The sequence below is a fragment of the Pseudophryne corroboree genome, chromosome 5, assembly GCF_028390025.1.
Source record: "Pseudophryne corroboree isolate aPseCor3 chromosome 5, aPseCor3.hap2, whole genome shotgun sequence".
NCBI lineage: Eukaryota > Metazoa > Chordata > Amphibia > Anura > Myobatrachidae > Pseudophryne > Pseudophryne corroboree.
Window position 1 is genome coordinate 698899020 of NC_086448.1, and position 23534 is coordinate 698922553.

Here is a 23534-nt window from a genome sequence, read left to right on the forward strand (position 1 = left end):
TTGTCAACTTGTCATTATACAGCCAGCAATACAATATTGATAAATAAAATACCCTTTTGGATGTAAACAACATGTAAACGATATATATGGGAAAAAAAGGGTTAATTACTTCCGGGGTTTACTACTAACTTCCAGTGGTAAAGATTTCTTTATTTCATTTCAAAAGTGCCTTTACTTAATGAAATCATTACTTTATATGGCGATTAGCCTTTCCTAAAATGGATGCCTCTATAGATTTAGTTTTGGAATCAGAGCGCATCCAAAAGGGTATTCTATTTATTAGTATTGTATTGCTGGCTGTATAATGACAAGTTGACAATGAATAGTGCATAATTTATTATGTATATATATTTTTTTAAACAATTGTGAAGAGGTCACAAATCACTTCCGGGTGACCTGAAGTATAATTATGGGATGCATGCAGATGGGGCCTTGAGGAAGGGTCGGCGGTGACCCGAAACGTGTTTGATATCTTGTAATCATACCCATCTGCATCCAGATTAAGTGACGGATCAGAGGTTTCTGGCATGGGAGAGTGGCCTGGAGGGAGTAAAGAGAGTTTCTGGAGTCTCCCACTGCACGCTTTCTCTAGAGCTCCACTTCTGGAGCCGGAAACGGTACGGTTCCAATCTTGATCAAAATATCATGTTGGAATTTTCACTTTTAAAAATCGTGTTGGAACTTTTTATCATTGTACCATTAAATTTACTTTTATCCGTGGATAATGCACTATATGCATTTTGTATATATTCTTGTCTTTTTGGTATATTCTGCAAGCAAAAGTTCAAAGAGGGAATCCAAACGCATGCCAAATTGAATGACAAGAAGACAGCAGTATAAAAAAGAAAAAAGGAACTTTTATACTCATATTTTTATATTATTGAACTTTTAATTTACAATATATTGGATTGATTGCTGGAGGCGCCAAAGGTTCTCCCTTTTATGAAATTTGTACTTGTCTTTTTGGTGATTAAGGATTCACCTTGAGTGAACCTAGGCTGCCGTTGTTCCAGTAGGAGCGCCATTGTGAAAATGTTATTGTGTATTTGACAATTTTTTTGTGCATTAGTTTCCAAAAAATAGGATATTTTTCCATTTTGGATGCAGAACTACTGTGTTTTTATTTATATATTTATTTATTTATATATATTTATTTATACATTTTATTACCACACTTAAATGTCCCTCAGATAACTCCACGTGCCCCTTATGTGCCATCAGATCATTCCACTTGCACCTTATGTGCCATCAGAACCCTCCAAGTGCCCTGTATGTGCCATCATACCCCTCCATGTGGCACTTATGTGCCATCAGATCCTTCCATGTGCCACTTATGTGCTAACAAATCCTTCCTTGTGCCCTTTATGTGCCATCAGATCATTCCACTTGCTCCTTGTGTGCCATCAGACCCCTCCACGTGCCCGTTATATGCCATCAGATCCTTCCATGTACCCCTTATGGGCCATCAGTACTCACAATATGCCGCTTTAGTAGCAACTTGCCTTGAATAACTTCCCTTCGCATGTTATATTTTCCTAGTGTGAGTGACAGTCCGAGCATTAACACTGATTATTAGAATTTATTTTATCCACACAGAATATTTATCCTTTTATGCACCCAAATATTGAAGTTGTCCTTGGAAGAAGAAGAATATAGAATATAGATTTACAAACTGGTAGTATATAATACTGTATATGGTACTTTATATTTGTTCCAGGCCAAGTAGGAAAGTGGGTACGACACCAGTGATCTTTCTTTCTCGCCAATCAGAGTAGTGGTACAGTAGGTCAGAGTGCAAGAAGCTGTTAAGGCATCAAGAAACGATGAGGGACCATAAGAGTTGTACATAATTTGATTGGATCTGAGGTCTACATGTTTAGAGGGTTAGGAGTTAATATAGATCTGAAGTATGTTTTAATGAAGGGGGTATAATATCCGTATTCTAATATCAAATAATAAGAGAGAATAAACTACAGGGTCTCATTTTAAATAAGGGGAGTGGTGGGTGGTCAGATCTGGTGTTTGACTTTATACCGGGGGGGGGGGGGGGGGGGGGGTCAGATATGGGGTTTTACTTTTAATATGTAATTAAAAGGGGGGTTAGATTTCCTTTTAAGAGACTGGTGGTTGTCAGATCTGTGGTTTGAATTCATTACACTTGCAAAATACTTTGAAAATTACAAATAAAATAATAAAAAGTAAAGTGATCACTTTTTTGCTTTCCAGGTACTTTACAAACTACATTTATTAATTATACTTGTTAGGATTTATAATGGTAACTATGAGGGACCTTGTATTATATATCAGTCACTAGAATGATTCCTGCATTGTATATTGGTCACTAGAGTGCTCTGTGTCATTTCTAGGGGGTCACTTTTTTGTCAGATGTGGCTGGTATTTATTTTTGACTTACTGTTTCATGTACTGTATTTCTTTGGTTATTTAAACCATGCTCACAATAGACAAACCTGGCCGACAGTTTTTGTCAAGCCCATTTTCCATTACAGTAGAAAAGCCAGGGCCAATTATTTGTGTCTGCTCCCCAGGCTGAAAGTTGCCAAGCATCACCTGGAGAAGGTTGCTGACATGCTGTGCTGTGTGAGGTAAGCTGACATGCTGTGCTGGGTGAGGTAAGCTGACATGCTGTGCTGGGTGAGGCTTTATGAGTGCTGCTGCTGTGATCTGTGCTGTGTTACTGGGAGAGGAGTGCTGTTGTTGTGACCTGTGCTGCTGGGTAAAGTGTACTGTGCTGGGAGAGGGGTGCTGTGCTGGGAGAGGGGTGCTGTTGCTATGACCTGTGCTGCTGGGTAAAGTGTGCTGTGTTAGCAGAGGGGTGCTGTGCTAGGAGAGGGGTGCTGCTGCTGTGACCTGTGCTGCTGGGTAAAAGGTGCTGTGCTGGGAGAAGGGTGCTGTGCTGGGAGAGGGGTGCTGTGCTAGGTGAGAGTTGCTGTGCTAGGAGAGAGGTTCTGAAGCTTTGACCTGTGCTATGCTGCTAGGAGAGAGGTGATGGATGGTGTTCTGGGTGAGGGGTAAAAAGATGACCGGGCTTGCTGGTACAACTCAGCACAGATTGACACATACAACATACCTCCCAACTGTCCTGATTTTTGCGGGACAGTCCCAATTTTTGGGACTGTCCTGCTGTCCCACCCGCGGGCCGCACAGTGTCCCGTGATGGTGGTGGTGGTGGTGGGGGGGGGGGGGGGGGCAGTTGGGGGGCTCATGCATCCCTCCTACTCTCCTCCCAATGTTGGGAGGTATGCATACGAGGACACAAATCAACAGCAGTCCTCTGTACTATAGACCGGTACCTGTTAAAAAACATCCTCATTAGAGCAGAAGCCTTACGTTATATTACATATTATTATTATTGTGCACATGACAAGGAACAAAGTTTCTGGCTTTTTTTTATTCTTAATTGCTTGTATTACATATCTAATTGTGTTATTGTATTTGATATGCAAATTAAACCTAACAAAATGGGGTATATTTACAATAGTGTCTGGTTGGTTGCTATGCGCAACATCTCCGCTTCTGAACAGCCGCACTTTAGTAAATATACCCTAATGGCTTAGCAACATGCCCGTGCACTGTATTTTACCAGTGTTAACAAATTGGAGTTTGCAGATTAAAAACTAGAATCTTAACATTGTAGTCTAAATTGTAACATAATTAACGCAAACCTGTAACATCAGTGATGATCCTTCTTCAGTTAATTACAGATTATTCACAGTTTGTAGGAACAAAAAAGCCAGTCAGCCACCCTGCAGTTATTGGACTAGAGCCCTGACATGGAGCTGGGTGAGCGGGAGAAGATACAGTATGTAGTGGACATGGGCCCTCATTCCGAGTTGATCGGTCGCAAGGCGAATTTAGCAGAGTTACACACGCTAAGCCGCCGCCTACTGGGAGTGTATCTTAGCATCTTAAAATTGCGACCGATGTATTCGCAATATTGCGATCACAAACTACTTAGCAGTTTTAGAGTAGCTCCACACTTACTCTGCCAGTGCGATCAGTTCAGTGCTTGTCGTTCCTGGTTTGACGTCACAAACACACCCAGCGTTCGCCCAACCACTCCCCCGTTTCTCCGGCCACTCCTGCGTTTTTTCCGGAAACGGTAGCGTTTTCAGCCACACGCCCATAAAACGCTGTGTTTCCGCTCAGTAACACCCATTTCCTGTCAATCACATTACGATCGCCGGAGCGATGAAAAAGCCGTGAGTAAAAATACTATCTTCATAGCAAAGATACTTGGCGCAGTCGCAGTGCGAATATTGCGCATGCGCACTAAGCGGAATTTCACTGCGATGCGATGAAAAATACCGAGCGAACGACTCGGAATGAGGGCCATGATTTCCATGCCAGTATGCTCTGTTTAGCATACTAGATGGAATGTTTAATATGCAAAACAGCTTGATTAGCTTTCTAATTGCTTAATGTCACATCTTTTTCAAGTGAATGATGGAGGAGGTTATGTTATGCTATGTATATATTTAATTAACTTGTAGGAAATACCTGTCACCAAAAATGAAATTTCTAAGGGCCTAATTTAGTGTTATGAGCAAATCAAGTCTAAGGGGGAATTTAATCAGCTGTGATAATTTATCACATCTAATTGTTCCCCAGGGGCAATCTAATTAGCTTCGAAAACAGGTACCCATTGTGGATTTTTTAAGTGACCCGCTGAGGTCCCCCCAAATATTCCACAATTAGTGCCCTGTTTTTGCGACAGCGGGCACGAAAACACATACTGTAGGTTTGGGTACTTATCCCAGGTGTTTATCTGCCCAAAAATGGGATATTTTTCAGAGAAAAAATGGGCTACAATTGAATTGACCGAAGAATAAAAACAATGGGCAAAAAAAAATTGCATTAAATGAACGTTTTTCGCTAACCATTACACCATCCGTACTGCAGTTTACCAGGACAGTTCCACCACAATTACTTGTATGGGTCACAACAGTTTCAGATATTCTTCAAACCTTTATAAATGTGTTCAGTAAATCTAGCTTTCCACATTCTCATAGGTAACAGTGAAATACTATAAACATGTAAGTATATCTACAGAAAAAAAAATGTTAATGTTAATAGTGCAGTAGGATGCACTAAACGTACCTTTGAACCTTAGGGCTCTAGGAGATTTCAGATCGTATCCAGAACAAAGCCCAGATTTTGCCATTACCCCAGTATTCAGATGATATTGCCATAGTGGTAATATTTATTTAGACAATTATTTCAGTCAGGACCAGGCACAGATAGAGTATATCCTGCACACAACACAGAAGTTCCAGGATGGGACTTGCTCCTGTATGTTTATTTTGAGGTAAACCACATTAGAGGTAAATGGGCGCACCCCCAGCTTTCAGCATCCGTTACCATATCTGGCACAACAACCTCTGCTAGCGATGCTAGAATTACAGATGCCAGAAAGATGGGAGAGGCTGAGACAGCTGTTTTCAGTGACTCACACTTACCAAGCAATAAGATACTAAGGGATAAACATTATGAGAATATGGAAGCACCAGTGAAACAAAATTTTCATTTAGATTCGTTACCTAAGGTTTCAGCATCCAGTTTTAGTTCACTGTAAAAGGTTTGTAAAGCAACACATTATATTAAATTAAGATGAAGAAAGCGGAATTATACAAGGTTGAATATTTTCCTGTGCTAACAATACACAAGTACAGGGCCGCCTAGAGCGGTGATGGGACCGGGTCCTAGGGGCGTTGCCAATTCGTGACTGCATGTTGACATCCTCTCTCAAAAAAAGTATTCAAAACACAAAGTGCAGTGCCAATTACTGCTCAGCCAGTGACAGATGGGGAAGGGGGAGAGGGGTGGGGGGGGGGGTTGGGTGCTGCACATCAAATAGGGAGAGAGAGGACAGCCTCCCTCTGAACCATAGTCGCCTACCCTGAAATGGTAGCAGTCACCCTGACTCCATGAATAGTCTATCAATCTCCCTGATTGCACCTTATCCTTATGAGCCGCTTTTGACTTCCCGGCAGGCCGCAGTGACATTGAGCATCCCTGCAGTTACCGCACAACACTCCATGGAGAGGCGGAAAAAACTCAGCTTTCCGCTCCTTCATGAATCGCACTCACCATACTAAAGTATGCTGATGCGATTCAGGTACAGAGCGGGTGTGCCGTTAGAGACATCAGGTAACCCGCTCTGCAAATTGCGGTAAGCAGAGAAAAGCCCTGTTTAACGCAAAACAGGGCTTTCCTCTGCTTTATGAATGAATAGATCCCTTAGTTAATAAACCCCAACTAATAAGTGAGGTCTCATTATTAGCACTTAGGGAGCATGAGTCATTCACAGCTGGGTTCATAAGTAATCTGTGAATATCATATAACCACACTCTGAGATCTGTATTCCCCCTCTACTGTTGTACAATTCTCAGGAACCTATGTGAATCACACCACTGAGCCAATCTACTGAAGTGAGAGCCAAAAGTCCTAAATGACTGCTTAGAATATGCAACATACATAGCTGACTGTGACAATACTCCCCCTTCACAAGCGACTCCGATGTGCTCCATGCAACATAAACATTGGTCGATTATTCCACATATCGTTTTCATTTAATTAAAAAGAAATGTTTCGTTCATTTTCAGGAATCCTGTAATTTTATAACTACATATTGATCCTATTTTAACTGGAGGCAGAGTGATAGGTGTAGAATCTAAGGCAAATTTTATATGTGATTCACGAAATAGAGGCAAATCCTCTTCTTTGAAAATGTCAGCATGTCTTGACCATTTTTGGGGCATGTCCCAGGCATGCAGAAACATGGCGCCAGTGTCTAAGTACACACAACTGTTCAGCGCAACCATGGAGCTACACAGATGGTCAATTATCAAAGATTTGGTGACCGTCTCAGCAACTTTGCACTCGGCAGCTTGGATTTGCGATGCTGTATGTAGGCGTCCCAATGCATTTACAGGCAGCACAAGCCTTAGCATATTTTCACACATAAGTTGTAAATAAATTTGTATCTGCGAATGCATTAGCGTACACCACTGACTCAGGCCCCATGTCAGCATGAAAAGATTTTAAACCTACCGGTAAATCTTTTTCTCCTAGTCCGTAGAGGATGCTGGGGACTCCGTAAGGACCATGGGGATAGACGGGCTCCGCAGGAGACATGGGCACTAAAAAAGAACTTTAGGTATGGGTGTGTACTGGCTCCTCCCTCTATGCCCCTCCTCCAGACCTCAGTTAGAGAAACTGTGCCCAGAGGAGACGGACAGTACGAAGAAAGTATTTTTGTTAATCCAAGGGCAAGATGCATACCAGCCCACACCATTCACATCGTATAACTCGGGTAATACGAACCAGTTAACAGCATGAAACAACACAGCCTCAGTCAGAGACTGAACAAAACTGTAACATAATCCTTATGTAAGCAATAACTATATACAAGTCTTGCAGAAGTAGTCCGCACTTGGGACGGGTGCCCAGCATCCTCTACGGACTAGGAGAAAAAGATTTACCGGTAGGTTAAAAATCTTATTTTCTCTTACGTCCTAGAGGATGCTGGGGACTCCGTAAGGACCATGGGGATTATACCAAAGCTCCCAAACGGGCGGGAGAGTGCGGATGACTCTGCAGCACCGATTGAGCAAACATGAGGTCCTCCTCAGCCAGGGTATCAAACTTATAAAACTTTGCAAAGGTGTTTGAACCCGACCACGTAGCTGCTCGGCACAACTGTAATGCCGAGACGCCTCGGGCAGCCGCCCAAGAAGAGCCCACCTTCCTAGTGGAATGGGCCTTAACCGATTTTGGTAACGACAATCCAGCCGTAGAATGACCCTGCTGAATTGTGTTACAGATCCAGTGAGCAATAGTCTGCTTAGAAGCAGGAGCGCCAACCTTGTTGGCTGCATACAGGACAAACAGTGCCTCTGTTTTTCTGACCCGAGCCGTTCTGGCCACATACATTTTCAAAGCCCTGACTACATCAAGGGACTCGGAATCCTCCAAGTCTCGCGTAGCCACAGGCACCACAATAGGTTGCTTCATATGAAAAGATGAAACCACTTTTGGCAAGAATTGGGAGTTTTAAGTGGTTCAAACCAGTGGGACTTAAGGAAACTCAACACCACGTTAAGGTCCCAAGGCGCCACCGGAGGTACAAAAGGAGGCTGAATATGCAGCACTCCCTTCAAAAAAGTCTGTATTTCTGGTAGAAAAGCTAATTCCCTCTGAAAGAAAATGGATAGGGCCGAAATCTGAACCTTAATGAAGCCTAATTTTAGGCCCAAATTCACTCCAGTTTGTAGGAAGTGAAGGAAATGGCCCAGATGAAATTCTTCCGGAGGAGCCTTCCTGGCCTCACACCAAGAAACATACTTCCGCCATATACGGTGATAATGTTTAGCTGTCATGTCCTTCCTAGCCTTTATCAGAGTAGGAATGACCTCATCCGGAATACCTTTTTCCGCTAGGACCCGGCGTTCAACCGCCATGCCGTCAAACGCAGCAGCGGTAAGTCTTGGAACAGACAGGGCCCCTGTTGCAACAGGTCCTGTCTTAGCGGAAGGGGCCACGGATCTTCTGTGAGCATTTCCTGCAGATCCGGATACCAGGCCCTTCGCGGCCAGTCTGGAACAATGAGAATTGTCTGTACTCCTCTTTTTCTTATGATTCTCAACACCTTGGGGATGAGAGGAAGAGGAGGAAACACATAGACCGACTGAAACACCCACGGTGTCACCAGGGCGTCCACTGCCACCGCCTGAGGGTCTCTAGACCTGGCGCAATACCTCTGTAGTTTTTTGTTGAGGCGGGACGCCATCATGTCTATTTGGGGCAGTCCCCACTGACTTGCAATCTGTGCGAAGACTTCCTGATGAAGTCCCCACTCTCCTGGATGTAGATCGTGTCTGCTGAGGAAGTCTGCTTCCCAGTTGTCCACCCCCGGAATGAACACTGCTGACAGTGCGCTGACATGATTTTCCGCCCAGCGAAGAATCCTGGTGGCTTCCGTCATTGCCAGTCTGCTCCTTGTGCCGCCTTGGCGGTTTACATGAGCCACTGCGGTGATGTTGTCTGACTGAATCAGAACCGGTAGATCGCGAAGCAAAGTCTCCGCTTGACGAAGGGCATTGTATATGACCCTCAGCTCCAGGACGTTGATGTGAAGACAAGTCTCCTGGCTTGACCAAAGACCTTGGAAGTTTCTTCCCTGTGTGACTGCTCCCCAACCTCGGAGGTTCGCGTCCGTGGTTACCAGAATCCAATCCTGAATGCCGAACCTGCGACCCTCTAGAAGGTGAGCACTCTGCAGCCACCACAGGAGAGATACCCTGGCCCTGGGGGACACCCTGTCCCCCAGGGCCAGGGTATTTCTCCTGTGGTGGCTGCAGAGTGCTCACCTTCTAGAGGGTCGCAGGTTCGGCATTCAGGATTGGATTCTGGTAACCACGGACGCGAGCCTCCGAGGTTGGGGAGGTGTTGGGGAGTGTTCATTCCGGGGGTGGACAACTGATGAATCTGTAGATGTAGGTCCCATTGGAAAGTCCTCGCATGGAACTTGCCGAAGGGAATGGCCTCGTAAGACGCCACCATCTTTCCCAGGACTCGAGTGCAGTGATGCACCGACACCTGTTTTGGCTTCAATAGGTCCCTGACCAGAGTCATGAGTTCCTGGGCCTTTTCTATCGGAAGATAAACCCTTTTCTGGTCCGTATCCAGAATCATGCCTAAGAAGGTCAAGCGAGTCGTAGGAACCAACTGTGACTTTGGGATATTGAGAATCCAGCCGTGTAGCTGCAACACCTTCATTGAAAGTGACACGCTGTTCAACAACTGCTCTCGTGATCTCGCTTTTATGAGGAGATCGTCCAAGTACGGGATAATTGTGACACCCTGCTTGCGCAGGAGCACCATCATCTCCACCATTACCTTGGTGAAAATCCTTGGGGCCGTGGAAAGCCCAAACGGCAACGTCTGAAATTGGTAATGACACTCCTGTACCGCAAATCTCAGGTACGCCTGATGAGGCGGATAAATGGGAACATGAAGGTATGCATCCTTTATGTCCAGTGATACCATAAACCCCCCCCCTTCTAGGCTGGCGATGATCTCTCTAAGCGATTCCATCTTGAACTTGAACCTTTTCAAGTATAGGTTCAAGGATTTTAAATTTAGAATGGGTCTGACCGAACCGTCCGGTTTCAGGACTACAAACAGGGTTGAGTAATACCCCTTCCCTTGTTGAAGCAGGGGAACTTTGACCTCCGCCTGTTAGGTTCCTGGTGCTCAGAACAAGGGAGATGTTGCGTAGTGAGTCCTGAGCACCAGAACGTGACGCTGAAACAAGGTGTGGTATGGAAATAGCCCCTAGCACCCTACCTCCGTTGTTTTACCCGTGTGGTCAGTTCAGGCCTGCATGACTATGGTTTCTTGGGCCCATGGCAGCCGCGTTTGAAGGGCGGATTAGGTCTGCCCAACTCCGATGCCCCCGCAGGTCTTAAAGGGAGACAAAGCGTGAACTGAGACAGGGTAATAACAAGGGGACCTCTAACTGAAACAACCAAAGCCAGGGGCTACTGACTAGCCTAAAACTAAATGTATGTGCGGCTTGCCGCCAAAGGAAAAGAACAACCAAAGGAAATGCTGTCCACACGCCGACACAATACTTTTGTGTACCGGCGGTGACAGCATAAGCAGAACCCTCTGCAAAACACCAGTAACTAAATATAACAAAGGAATACAGCGGCCTAGGCCGACGGACGCGGCAAAGCCGCTACTCACAGAACCGGTACAAATACTGGCAAACGGACAGGAACCCCCAATGCTGCCGACACAGACTCTCAGAACTGGAGGACAGGCGGAATTCCAAACGACAGACCGGTGGACACCAAGAAGCCAGAAACTCGACCAGGCACAGGCAAAGCCACAAGACTTCTGGACAGGAATGCTTCACGGCAGGACACGGAATCAGACACAGGAACTGACACAGGAATCGACACAGGAACCGATACCGGAAGCAGCTAGACAGACACTGCTAGACAGGAGCTCAGGCACTGGCAGGGACTAGCTCAGAACTCAAGAACTCTGGAACCCAGGAAATATCACCAGCGTCTGTGAATTGCACTGAGCCAGCATATAACAGAGAGGCCTAATTAATTATGTCGTGCAGCTGCCCTGTTGCATGACTCCAAACTGACAAGATGCAATTAGCAGACAGGTGAGGCCAACCACATGGAAACAGGCTGCAATTACACAGACTCACCACTGACAGAAAACAATAATCTTCTAAACCAGAGCAAAGGGAAATCCTGGCCTGCAAGAGAACTAAAAACATAAAAATAGGAATGAACCACTACCTGTGGTTCATAACAGTATCCTCTCCTTAAGGGTGAGCTCCGAGCACCCCATGACACCCACGGGGAACATAAACAGAAGTATAACATAAAATACATAACCAAAATGCAAAACAGGAATGAGCCACAGCCGTGGCTCATAACATTACCCCCCCCCTTGAGGAGGGGTCAAAGGACCCCAAAATTCAGGCTTTCCAAAACAAAGGATACAAAATAAAAACCTGACACACTGGTCTAACAGAAACAAGCTGTGGCAACAGCTTGTAACGGTGCCCCCCCCCCCCCCCTTGACGGTGGCCACTGGACACAAGACAAGGAAAAAAAAAATATTTTTTTTTATTTTTAATATCAAGGCAAGAATAAAAAAATATTTATTTCTCTTCTTCTTCTTTTTACAAAGCTCTTGAGGTCTGACCAAGGTAATTCCCCAAACATTGCCTGAACTGATGGTACCTCCCAGCAAGGCTGGGTTCAAATTAGAGATTGGTTTCTTAACCTTGGGAGCTAAACTTTCAGGCAAAGTACTACTATAAGAAGAAGACAGAAAAGCACATCCTGCAGTCAAAACAACGGGCTGAGACTCTTGTGCCGAGTTTACAGTATTTGGTGGACTCTCAGCAGACAAGACGGGTGACTTAGAGGAACCTGCACCAATTTCTTTGGAACCATATCTTTTAATAACTGCATCACTGAATGCTGGGGGATCCTGAAGAATGGAATCTTCAGCTTTCATTAGGCTGGTCGCCCACTCAAAAGGCTCTCCTCTAAAGGAATATATCAGATAGAGCACAATGTTCTCTGAAGTGATGCCCAGAAATGGTCTAGACAACAAAATGGTGTAATAGTGTTTGTAAAGCGCCAGAAATTGGACTAAGTCCCCATCAAAGATTATAGATGTTGAGATATCAACAGAGTCAGGATCTGCTTCCTTCCCATCTGACTGACTAGAGTGCTTAGCTAGGACCTGGTCACTATTGACCTAACTCGAGGCTGAGACTTTCTGAACCCCACCTGGGGCAGTGACTTTCTGAACCCCACCTGGGGCAGTGACTTTCTGAACCCCACCCGGGGCAGTGACTTTCTGAACCCCACCCGGGGCAGTGACTTTCTGAACCCCACCCGGGGCAGTGGCCTTCAGGAACCCCGCTGGGGCAGTGGCCTTCGGGAACCCCGCTGGGGTCAGCACCTCAGATTTTTTACAGGGACCGGGCCTTTGGCCTCCCTCACTGGGACCGAGCCGTCGGCCTCCCTCACTGGGACCGAGCCGTCGGCCTCCCTCTCTGAGTCGATAATTATCGAAACTTCTCCCGGGACTAAGACTTCCGGGACTTTTGCTGAAGCTACAACCTTCAGAACCTCCACTAACGCTATGCCTCTTGAGTCCTTTCCTGGGGAAGCGACTTTCCCTTCTTTGGGGCTTTGTCTCTCGAGACCCCACTTAGGGATATTACTTCAAAGATCCCTTCTGGGGTTTTGCTTCTCGAGTTCCCTTCTAGAACTATGGTTTTAGACACCTTCTCTGGAGTTGCGCTTTTCAAGTCTCTACCTGGGGTAACAGCTTCTGAGACCCCTTCTGGTATTGACACCTGAGCTATAATATTCGATGTCCCTCTATAACCTAGAGCATCGGGTACCGCTCCAGGACTCTGGGCATCGGGTACCGCTCCAGGACTCTGGGCATCGGGTACCACTCCAGGACTCTGGGCATTGAGTACCGCTCCAGGACTCTGGGCACCGGGTACCACTCCAGGACTCTGGGCACCGGGTACCGCTCCAGGACTCTGGGCACCGGGTACCGCTCCAGGACTCTGGGCACCGGGTACCGCTCCAGGAACCTGGGCACCGGGCACCTCTCCAGGAACCTGGGCACCGGGCACCGCTCCAGGAACCTGGGCACCGGGCACCGCTCCAGGAACCTGGGCACCGTGCACAGCTCCAGGAACCTGGGCATCGGGCACCGCTCCAGGAACCTGGGCATCGGGCACCGCTCCAGGAACCTGGGCATCGGGCACCGCTCCAGGAACCTGGGCATCGGGCACCACTCCAGGGGTTTGCAACTCTGCTTCAACAGGAACCTCAAGAGAGGAGAGAAACATTCTCCTTTGGTTCCTGAATCTATAATGGGGCTCCATAGCCCAAGGACCCCAATTAGAGGACAGAGTGCTTTTAAGTGTGGGTTGTGTGACAAGTACCTCTGCCACAGTAGAGACAGGAGTAGGTCTTGTGTCCTGACTAAACTTGGCCAGGGGGCAGGACTTGTCGCCACACTTTGGCTTGCGCAACTCACAGGTCTGCAAATAGTGGCCTAAACCCCCACAATATAGGCATAAATCTAAGTTTCTGTGACGCAGACGCTCCTCTTCTGAGAGCCTGGGCCGCAGAAAACTTTCAAACTTTTTCTCTCTAATTAAACCTGAGGATTCTCTTGTCACCATATTGTGAGCAAGAGTCTCTTTAGAGGTAGATGAACTCTCAATAACTTCTGGCAAGATAAGCAAAATTTTAGTCAGAAGGTTTTGCAGTTGCTTTAAGGATTGCTGCAAAACTTCCAGTCGCTCAGGTTTCAAAGCACTGAAAGCAGAGTTCAGGGCTGAGAGAGATGCTTGCAGGGCTTGCATAGTAGGCATAGGAGGATTTCAAAACTAGACAAGACAAGACTAGACACGATTTTTAAACTAGACAAGACAAGACAAGACAAGACTAGACACAATTTTTAAACACCGGACTGGATTCTAAACACCGGACTGGATTCTAAACACCGGACTGGATTCTAATGGATTCTAAACACCGGACTGGATTCTAAACACCGGACTGGATTCTAAACACCGGACTGGATTCTGCACACTGAATTCTAGACAAGACTGGATTCTAAACACCGGACTGGATTCTGGACTAGACACTGGACCAAAAAAGAAAAAACTACTATTTAGCTTTGTTTCTTTTTTGTTGTATGGCTGGTGATAATGTTAGGTTCCTGGTGCTCAGAACAAGGGAGATGTTGCGTAGTGAGTCCTGAGCACCAGAACGTGACGCTGAAACAAGGTGTGGTGTGGAAATAGCCCCTAGCACCCTACCTCCGTTGTTTTACCCGTGTGGTCAGTTCAGGCCTGCATGACTATGGTTTCTTGGGCCCATGGCAGCCGCGTTTGAAGGGCGGATTAGGTCTGCCCAACTCCGATGCCCCCGCAGGTCTTAAAGGGAGACAAAGCGTGAACTGAGACAGGGTAATAACAAGGGGACCTCTAACTGAAACAACCAAAGCCAGGGGCTACTGACTAGCCTAAAACTAAATGTATGTGCGGCTTGCCGCCAAAGGAAAAGAACAACCAAAGGAAATGCTGTCCACACGCCGACACAATACTTTTGTGTACCGGCGGTGACAGCATAAGCAGAACCCTCTGCAAAACACCAGTAACTAAATATAACAAAGGAATACAGCGGCCTAGGCCAACAGACGCGGCAAAGCCGCTACTCACAGAACCGGTACAAATACTGGCAAACGGACAGGAACCCCCAATGCTGCCGACACAGACTCTCAGAACTGGAGGACAGGCGGAATTCCAAACGACAGACCGGTGGACACCAAGAAGCCAGAAACTCGACCAGGCACAGGCAAAGCCACAAGACTTCTGGACAGGAATGCTTCACGGCAGGACACGGAATCAGACACAGGAACTGACACAGGAATCGACACAGGAACCGATACCGGAAGCAGCTAGACAGACACTGCTAGACAGGAGCTCAGGCACTGACAGGGACTAGCTCAGAACTCAAGAACTCTGGAACCCAGGAAATATCACCAGCGTCTGTGAATTGCACTGAGCCAGCATATAACAGAGAGGCCTAATTAATTATGTCGTGCAGCTGCCCTGTTGCATGACTCCAAACTGACAAGATGCAATTAGCAGACAGGTGAGGCCAACCACATGGAAACAGGCTGCAATTACACAGACTCACCACTGACAGAAAACAATAATCTTCTAAACCAGAGCATAGGGAAATCCTGGCCTGCAAGAGAACTAAAAACATAAAATAGGAATGAACCACTACCTGTGGTTCATAACACCGCCTGTTGAAGACACAATTTGTGAATCGCATTTAAAACTATCTCCCTTTCTGGGGGAGAAGCTGGCAGGGCCGATTTGAAAAACCGGCGAGGAGGCACCTCTTCGAATTCCAGCTTGTACCCCTGGGAATCAATTTCTATTGCCCAGGGATCCACCGGTGAGTGAACCCAGATGTGGCTGAAAAGTCGAAGACGTGCCCCCACTGGGGCGGACTCCCTCAGCGGAGCCCCTGCGTCATGCGGTGGATTTTGTAGAGGCCGGAGAGGACTTCTGCTCCTGGGAACTAGCTGTGGTAGGCAACTTTTTCCCTCTGCCCTTATCTCTGGCAAGAAAGGACGATCCTCGTACTCTCTTGTTTCTATTTGACTGAAAGGACTGCATCTGATAATGTGGCGCTTTCTTAGGCTGTGAGGGAATATAAGGCAAAAAATTTGATTTACCTGCCGTAGTTGTGGAAACCAGGTCCGAGAGACCTTCTCCAAACAATTCCTCACCCCTGTAAGGTAAAACCTCCATATGCCTCTTTGAGTCGGCATCACCTGTCCATTGCCGGGTCCATAGGACTCGTCTAGCAGAAATCGCCATAGCGTTGACTCTAGAACCCAGTAGGCCAATGTCTCTTTGAGCATCTCTCATATATAAGACAGCATCTTTAATATGACCCAGGGTCAATAACATGGTATCCTTATCCAGGGTATCAATTTCCGCCGATAAGGTATCTGTCCACGCTATTACAGCGCTACAAACCCAAGCCGACGCTATCGCCGGTCTGAGTAAGGTACCCGAATGTGTGTAAATGGACTTCAAGGTAGTCTCCTGCTTGCGATCAGCAGGATCCCTGAGGTTAGCCGTATCTTGCGATGGCAACACTACCTTTTTGGACAAGCGTGTCAACGCTTTGTCCACCCTTGGGGCGGATTCCCACTGTATCCTGTCCTTATTCGGGAAAGGATGCGCCATAAGAATCCTTTTGGGAATCTGCAGTTTCTTGTCTGGAGATTTCCAAGCCTTTTCAAATAACTCATTCAGCTCATGAGATGGGGGAAAGGTTACCTCAGGTTTCTTTTCCTTATACATGTGAACCCTCGTGTCAGGGACAGCGGGATCCTCTGTGATATGCAAAACATCTTTTATTGCAATAATCATATATTGAATACTTTTAGCCAATTTTGGCTGTAACTTTGCATCATCGTAGTCGACACTGGAGTCAGAATCCGTGTCGGTATCCGTGTCTACTATTTGGGATAGTGGGCGCTTTTGAGACCCCGAAGGTCCTGTGACATAGGGGCAGGCAGGGCTTGACACCCTGTACATCCCTTGGATTCAGCTTTGTCTAACCTTTTGTGCAATAAATTCACATTAGCACTTAACACATTCCACATATCCAACCAGTCAGGTGTCGGTGTTACCGACGGAGACACCACAGTCATTTGCTCCACCTCCTCCCTAGGAGAGCCTTCTACCTCAGACATGCCGACACACACGTACCGACACACCACACACTCAGGGAATCCTCTTATCTGAAGACAGTTCCCCCTTAAGGCCCTTTGGAGAGACAGAGAGAGAGTATGCCGGCACACACCCAGCGCCAATGACCCAGGGAAAAAACACAATGGTGGTCATTCCGAGTTGTTCGCTCGCAAGCTGCTTTTAGCAGCTTTGCACGCGCTAAGCCGCCGCCTACTGGGAGTGAATCTTAGCTTATCAAAATTGCGAACGAAAGATTCGCAATATTGCGAAAAGACTTCTCTGTGCAGTTTCTGAGTAGCTCGAGACTTACTCTTCCAGTGCGATCAGTTCAGTGCTTGTCGTTCCTGGTTTGACGTCACAAACACACCCAGCGTTCGCCCAGACAGTACTCCGTTTCTCCAGCCACTCCCGCGTTTTTCCCAGAAACGGTAGCGTTTTTTCAAACACTCCCATAAAACGGCCTGTTTCCGCCCAGAAACCCGCACTTCCTGTCAATCACATTACGATCACCAGAACGAAGAAAAAACCTCGTAATGCCGTGAGTAAAATACCTAACTGCATAGCAAATTTACTTGGCGCAGTCGCAGTGCGAACATTGCGCATGCGCAGTTAGCGGATAATCGCTGCGATGCGAAGAAAATTACCGAGCGAACAACTCGGATTGACCACCAATATGTTTACCCAGATATCGCTGTTATCATCTATTTTGCGCCAAATTATGTGCCCCCCCCTTCTTAAAAACCCTCTTTCACCGTGGTAAGCAGGGGAGAGTCCGGGGAGCTTCCTCTCAACGGTGTGCTGTGGAGAAAATGGCGCCGGTGAGTGCTGAGGAACAAGCTCCGCCCCCTCAGTGGCAGGCTTCGGTCCCGCTGAAAAATTTCAAAGAACTGGCGGGGGTCTCATATATACAGTGCCTAGCCTGTATATCACTATTTAAGACAGATTTGGAGGTCCTTATTGCTGCCCAGGGCGCCCCCTGCGCCCTGCACCCTTACAGTGACTGCCGTGTGTGTGCTGTGTGGGAGCAATGGCGCACAGCGTTACCGCTGTGTGTTACCTCTATGAAGATCTGAAGTCTTCTGCCGCCTCTGAAGTCTTCTTTCTTCACATACTCACCCGGCCTCTATCTTCCGGCTCTGCGAGGAAGACGGCAGCGCGGCTCTGGGATGAACGGCGAGGGTGAGACCTGCGTTCCGTTCCCTCTGGAGCTAATGGTGTCCAGTAGCCTAAGAAACAGAGCCTAACATTAAAGTAGGTCTGTTTCTCTCCCCTCAGTCCCTCGATGCAGGGAGTCTGTTGCCAGCAGGCTCCCTGAAAATAAAAAAAAACCTAACAAAATACTTTCTTTTCAGGAAACTCAGGAGAGCTCCCTGTAATGCACCCAGTCTCCTCTGGGCACAGTAATAAACTGAGGTCTGGAGGAGGGGCATAGAGGGAGGAGCCAGTGCACACCCATACCTAAAGTTCTTTTTTAGTGGCCATGTCTCCTGCGGATCTGGGTCTAACCCCATGGTCCTTTACGGAGTCCCCAGCATCCTCTAGGACGTAAGAGTAATTATCACATGTCTGTTAACCAGTGGCGGAACAAGTGAGCAGAGGGCCTAGGTGCAACAAAATGCTTTAGGCCCCCCCCCCTCATCCCATACAAGTCCACCCCCTCACCCCTGGAGAGGATCTGAGGGGGACCTGCTCATGGCCAGAGAAATGGATACCTAGCAACAGTGCCGTAACTAGACATTTTAGCACTGTGTGCAAGAAACGGCATCGGAGCCCCACCCCGGCATGCAAAACTGGGGTAGTGCGCGCCGTAGGCGTGCGCAAAAATACATAGGGGCGTGGCTTCGTGGGGAAGGGATGTGGCCACAAAATAATACCAATTCATAAACCGGTGCACAGTAGTCTCCATTATTCAAATTACGCCGCACAGTAGCACCACTACACCAGGTAGAGACCCTTTTACACCTTACGGCGGACAGATTCCCCTCTTTACACATTACGGCAGACAGCGTCCCCTTTTTACACATTAGGGCAGACAGCGTCCCCCTTTTTACACATAACGGCAGACAGCGTGCCCTTGTTACACATTACGGCAGACAGCGTGCCCTTGTTACACATTACGGCAGACAGCGTGCCCTTGTTACACATTACGGCAGACAACGTGCCCTTGTTACACATTACCGCAGACAGCGTGCCCTTTTTACACATTACGGCAGGCTGGCAGATTCCCCCTTTTTACACATTACGGCAAGAAAGAAAGAAAGAAAGAAAGAAAGAAAGAAACTCTCTCCGCTGGCTCAGGCTCCTCGGTGCAGCTTCTGGCAGAGATCACGATTCCCTGGCAGGAGAGAAGGAGGAGGAGGGAGCCGCAGCAGCGCTGTGTTGTTGGTGGAGGCGCTGCTGCTGCTGTCGCAGTCCTTCACCATAGGCTGTTCTCTGCCGCTGTGAATGCTGGGATGCGCTTCACAGCGGCGGAAGACAGCCTATAGAGAAGCAGAGGGACAGTTAGGAGCTGATTGGTTAGTACTTTATCTCCAACCAAGACTTAGTAAACAGGACCCTGAGCTCCCAGACCATGCTGTATAATGACACTGCTATAGCACAGGAGGCACTTACTGCCTGACATGCCTGTAACCCCCCATATACAGCAGGGGGAGGCAGCCTGTGGCACTACACATCCCAGCATGCTCTAACCAGAACACTGCAGCAGAGCATGCTGGGCTATGTAGTACCACAGGTCCCCTGCCCCTGATACACAGTATGAGTGAGATAAGAAGCCGCACACGTGATCAGCGCCGATAACACAGGACATTACCTGCTGCTGCCAGTAACCGGGAGGAGACTGCACACCACTTCCTGCTTGGGCGGGGCATGGAATCCGGTCTAGCGCAGCCACATCCGGCCTGTGCGTTCCACCTTACTAGCCGACAGAGGGGGAAGGAGGAGGAGGGAGGTGGAGGAGGGAGCCGCAGCAGCGCTGTTTTATTGGTTGAGTCGCTGCTGTGGCTCCCTCCTCCACCTCCCTCCTCCTCCTTCCCCTCGTGTCGGCTGCGCTCCTCTCCTCTCCGGGCGGCTGTGTGCTGCGGGCAGCGGTTGCCCACAGCACACAGCGGCATGTAATGAGTCAGTTTGACTCATTACATGCTTTGGGACCCTGGACAGTGGCAGGCCCCAGTGCAACGCACTGGTTGCACTGGCCGTAGTTCCGCCTCTGCTGTTAGCATGGAATTATCACAGAAAGGGCCTGATTCTGATTTGGGAATAAAGCAAGAAAGAGCAAGTAGCTGTGCATCTGGGTAAACCATGTTGCACTTGCAATGCAAGGTTGCAAATAAATGCATGTGTTTTTCATGCAGGGTAAATACTGGCTGCTTCTGCATGTAGCCCACAAATGCTAGACAGCTTTATGACACTGCAAATTAGATTTAAGTTAGGACATGCCCCTCCCACATCTAATGTAACTCTCTCTGCACATGTCACTGTACATCGACCCCATCTGCAGCGCAGCATGGTTTTGCCCCGGTACATAGTTACTTGCTCTTACTTTATTCCCAAATCAGTCCCTAGGACAGCAAAAAATCTTTTTCTCCTTTTTATTTGAATTTTGTTTTAGGTTAGTGGTCTGAGGTTATACATGTGATCTAGATATAAAAATAGTCTTCATAGTAAATACAGGGCTGCAACCGGGGGAGGGAGGGGGGAAAGTGTGTGTGGGGAGTGCCCCAGGTGCCGGTTCTGAGAGGGCTCCGAAAATGTTGCTCTGTCTCCTATCCTGCATGTGTACTGTATAGTACAGGAGGAATGTGTGTGCAGCCGGTACACTGTGTGTATGGTACAGTGTGTGTTCTACAGTGTGTGTGCTGCTGCTGTACTGTCGCACTGGGGACTGGGGCTACACTGCTGCTTGGAATAGGAGCTAAAGGTAATCAGTAGTGCAGGAGGGAGATCGGGTCATCTCATGGAGTCTAATCCCAATGGGCACTGGTTGTACTAGTCATACACTGGGAACACTACTAATACACAGCACCTGAGTATATTGGGCACACATTGCCTTGCCGTATTGGTCCCATACTGTGGTCACTAATACATAATGCCTGCCAATACTTGTCACACACAGCCTATACTGATAACTGGTCACATACTGGGGTCCAGTGGCGTGCGGTGAGGTCACTGGCTGATGAGGCACTGAGAAAATAAAAAATAAAAAAAATGATATATATATACAGGTATATATATACAGGTATATATATATATATATATATAGTTGAGAGGCGTGCGGCACTTTGAAATCTCTGTGTGTTGCTTACCTGCTCCAGTAGTGCAGTCCCCTTCAGGGTCTCCTCTTCCACACTGACACCATGGTCTGGCGCTGGATTTCATGCACTGGTGGCACTGCGGGACCCTTTCAAGACGACAGGGAGGAGGGAAATCTGCCACTGCCTCCCCCAGTTTCCTGGCATCACGGGAGGGCTGGGAGCGGGAGGACACACAGCTGCGGGTACATTTCCCAGACGACGGGAGGGGGGGGCCAATCCGCCACTGCCTCCCCCAGTTCCCTAGCATTGTGGGAGGGCTGGAAGCAGGAGGACACACAGCGGCATCCAGGCACAGCGGGTGGCTGCAGCGATGTAAGTACTGGATTCAACATTACTAACGCCTGGTCCCGCTGCCTCTTCACCCCACCGCGCTACTGTAACTGTAGTGACAGCTCCACAGTAGCGCCGGGTCCTGCTGCCTCTTCACCCCACCACGTATGGGTGATTGGACGAGCGGATCCAGCATTGGATCCGCTGTCCAATCACATCTGCCTCGCTTACAAGGGCGGGTTTCCCCTGTCAACGAGGCACTTGTATAAGTGCCGCTTTCTGCTCGGGTCTTTGATGGGCTTTGACAGCCCAGTGCTTGGCCCCATCCCTCCCAATTTTAACCAGTTCCTATTGTTAACGGGAGACACTGTTGAATCCAGTTATCAGTTACCAATAGAGTGGAAATAGAACCTGTGGTGAGCGCAGCGAGCCACTGAGCTCAAAAGTTTGCATTTTGCCCACTGCCAGCATTTTGGGGGCCAGGATCCCGGCGTCGGTATGCTTACCGCTAGGATCCCAGTTGCCGGCATACCATACCCAACGCAGTAATACTCCTACTGTGTGGCATAATATGTATAAGGGGTACTACTGTGTGGAATAATATGTATAAGGAGTACTACTGCGTGGTATAATAGGTATAAGGGGTACTACTGTGTGGCGCAACGTTAATGAGGAGTAGTGTTGTGTGGTATAATGCGAATAAGGTTGCACTAGTGTATGGCGTAATTTGAATTGGAGGGTGGGTACCAAATCACTGCCTTGCCCCATGTGACACAAAATCCTACTTTCAGTCGTGATAAATACACCATTGTATTTGTGCCTCTCAATATGAGATTTAGGTATCAAATATTTTTTCCCCCTGAAATCTTTAGCTAAACTTATTTATTTGAATTACAATTCTCTTGGCATGAGAGTTATGTAACAGTGATGCATCCTAAGAATTTTCTTTGTTTAAAAAAAAGTTTTGAATGTGTAATTTCTCCGTTCAAACTAATTACCGGAAACAATTGGTCAAGATATTTATGTGACGTTATCAGTTTAACAACATAGATCTCTGACTCATGTCATAGTAACTCTATTTGGATATATTTTTGCAATTTGATAAAACAAAAATTGGCTGACATTTACCAGGGAGAGAATCTCTAGGGAAATCACATTTAGAATGTTTGCGCCATGAAATAAAGTATTATACACACAACTGATTTCATTTAAGCACAATCTTTCAAAAAGGCAAAACTGAGATGCAATTCCCAGAAAGCGTACAACTCAATGTTATTTCAGGGAAACACAATTACCAACTCAAAGAAAAACTATTTGTCTACAGGTATTTCTATAGAAATTATTATTTAATAGAAATAGGGGTGTGGATCATTAGGAAAATGGGGTGTGGATCATTAGATAGACCAGAATTAGACAATCAACAGGTCAATCCTATATGGTCGACAGGGACATAAGTTTGACATGGTCAATAGGTCGACATGTAAAAGATAGACAGAACAGCAGATCGACAGATACAAAAGTACGGCGGGATCAAAAGGTTGACATGGAAGAGTTTTTTGTTTGTTTTTTGGGTGTCATTTTCTATGTTAAACCACATGTGACCGCAATTAATGTACTTTGCTCTCCACGCTTTAGGCAGGTTACTATTCGCAATTATAGTCCACGTGGATGGTAAATGATGAAAAAGTTGAAAAGAAAATGGAAAAAAATTCCCAAAACCATTTGTGTGTCAACATTTGTCATAGTGACCTTTTGTACCTGTTGACCATAAGCACTGTCAACATTTTGTACCCATGGATCTAATGCATGTTGACCATATGAGGTCGACCTATTGACTGCTGACCTATTTACTATAGACCTATCATCAGGATCCCTAAGAAAATGTTTTTGCTACTTATTTATTCATTTATTATTTATTGCCAGTTATTTATATAGCGCACACATATTCAGCAGCGCTTTACAGAGAATATTTGCCCATTTACATCAGTCCCTGCCCCAGAGGAGCTTACAATCTATGTTCTGTACCACATGTACACGCACACACATTCACGCTATGGTTATTTCTGTGGGGA

General features: G+C 47.0%; 1 long non-coding RNA gene across 1 annotated transcript in view; it reads right to left on the bottom strand.

Moving 5' to 3' along the window:
* LOC134929349 (uncharacterized) overlaps nucleotides 1-21614 on the bottom strand; it is a 69243-nt gene extending 47629 nt beyond the window's left edge. Inside the window, exon 1 of the long non-coding RNA XR_010178498.1 lies at nucleotides 21184-21614. This is a non-coding gene — a long non-coding RNA (uncharacterized LOC134929349). The remainder of the gene's footprint in view (nucleotides 1-21183) is intronic.
* Between the last annotated feature and the right edge of the window lie 1920 nt (nucleotides 21615-23534).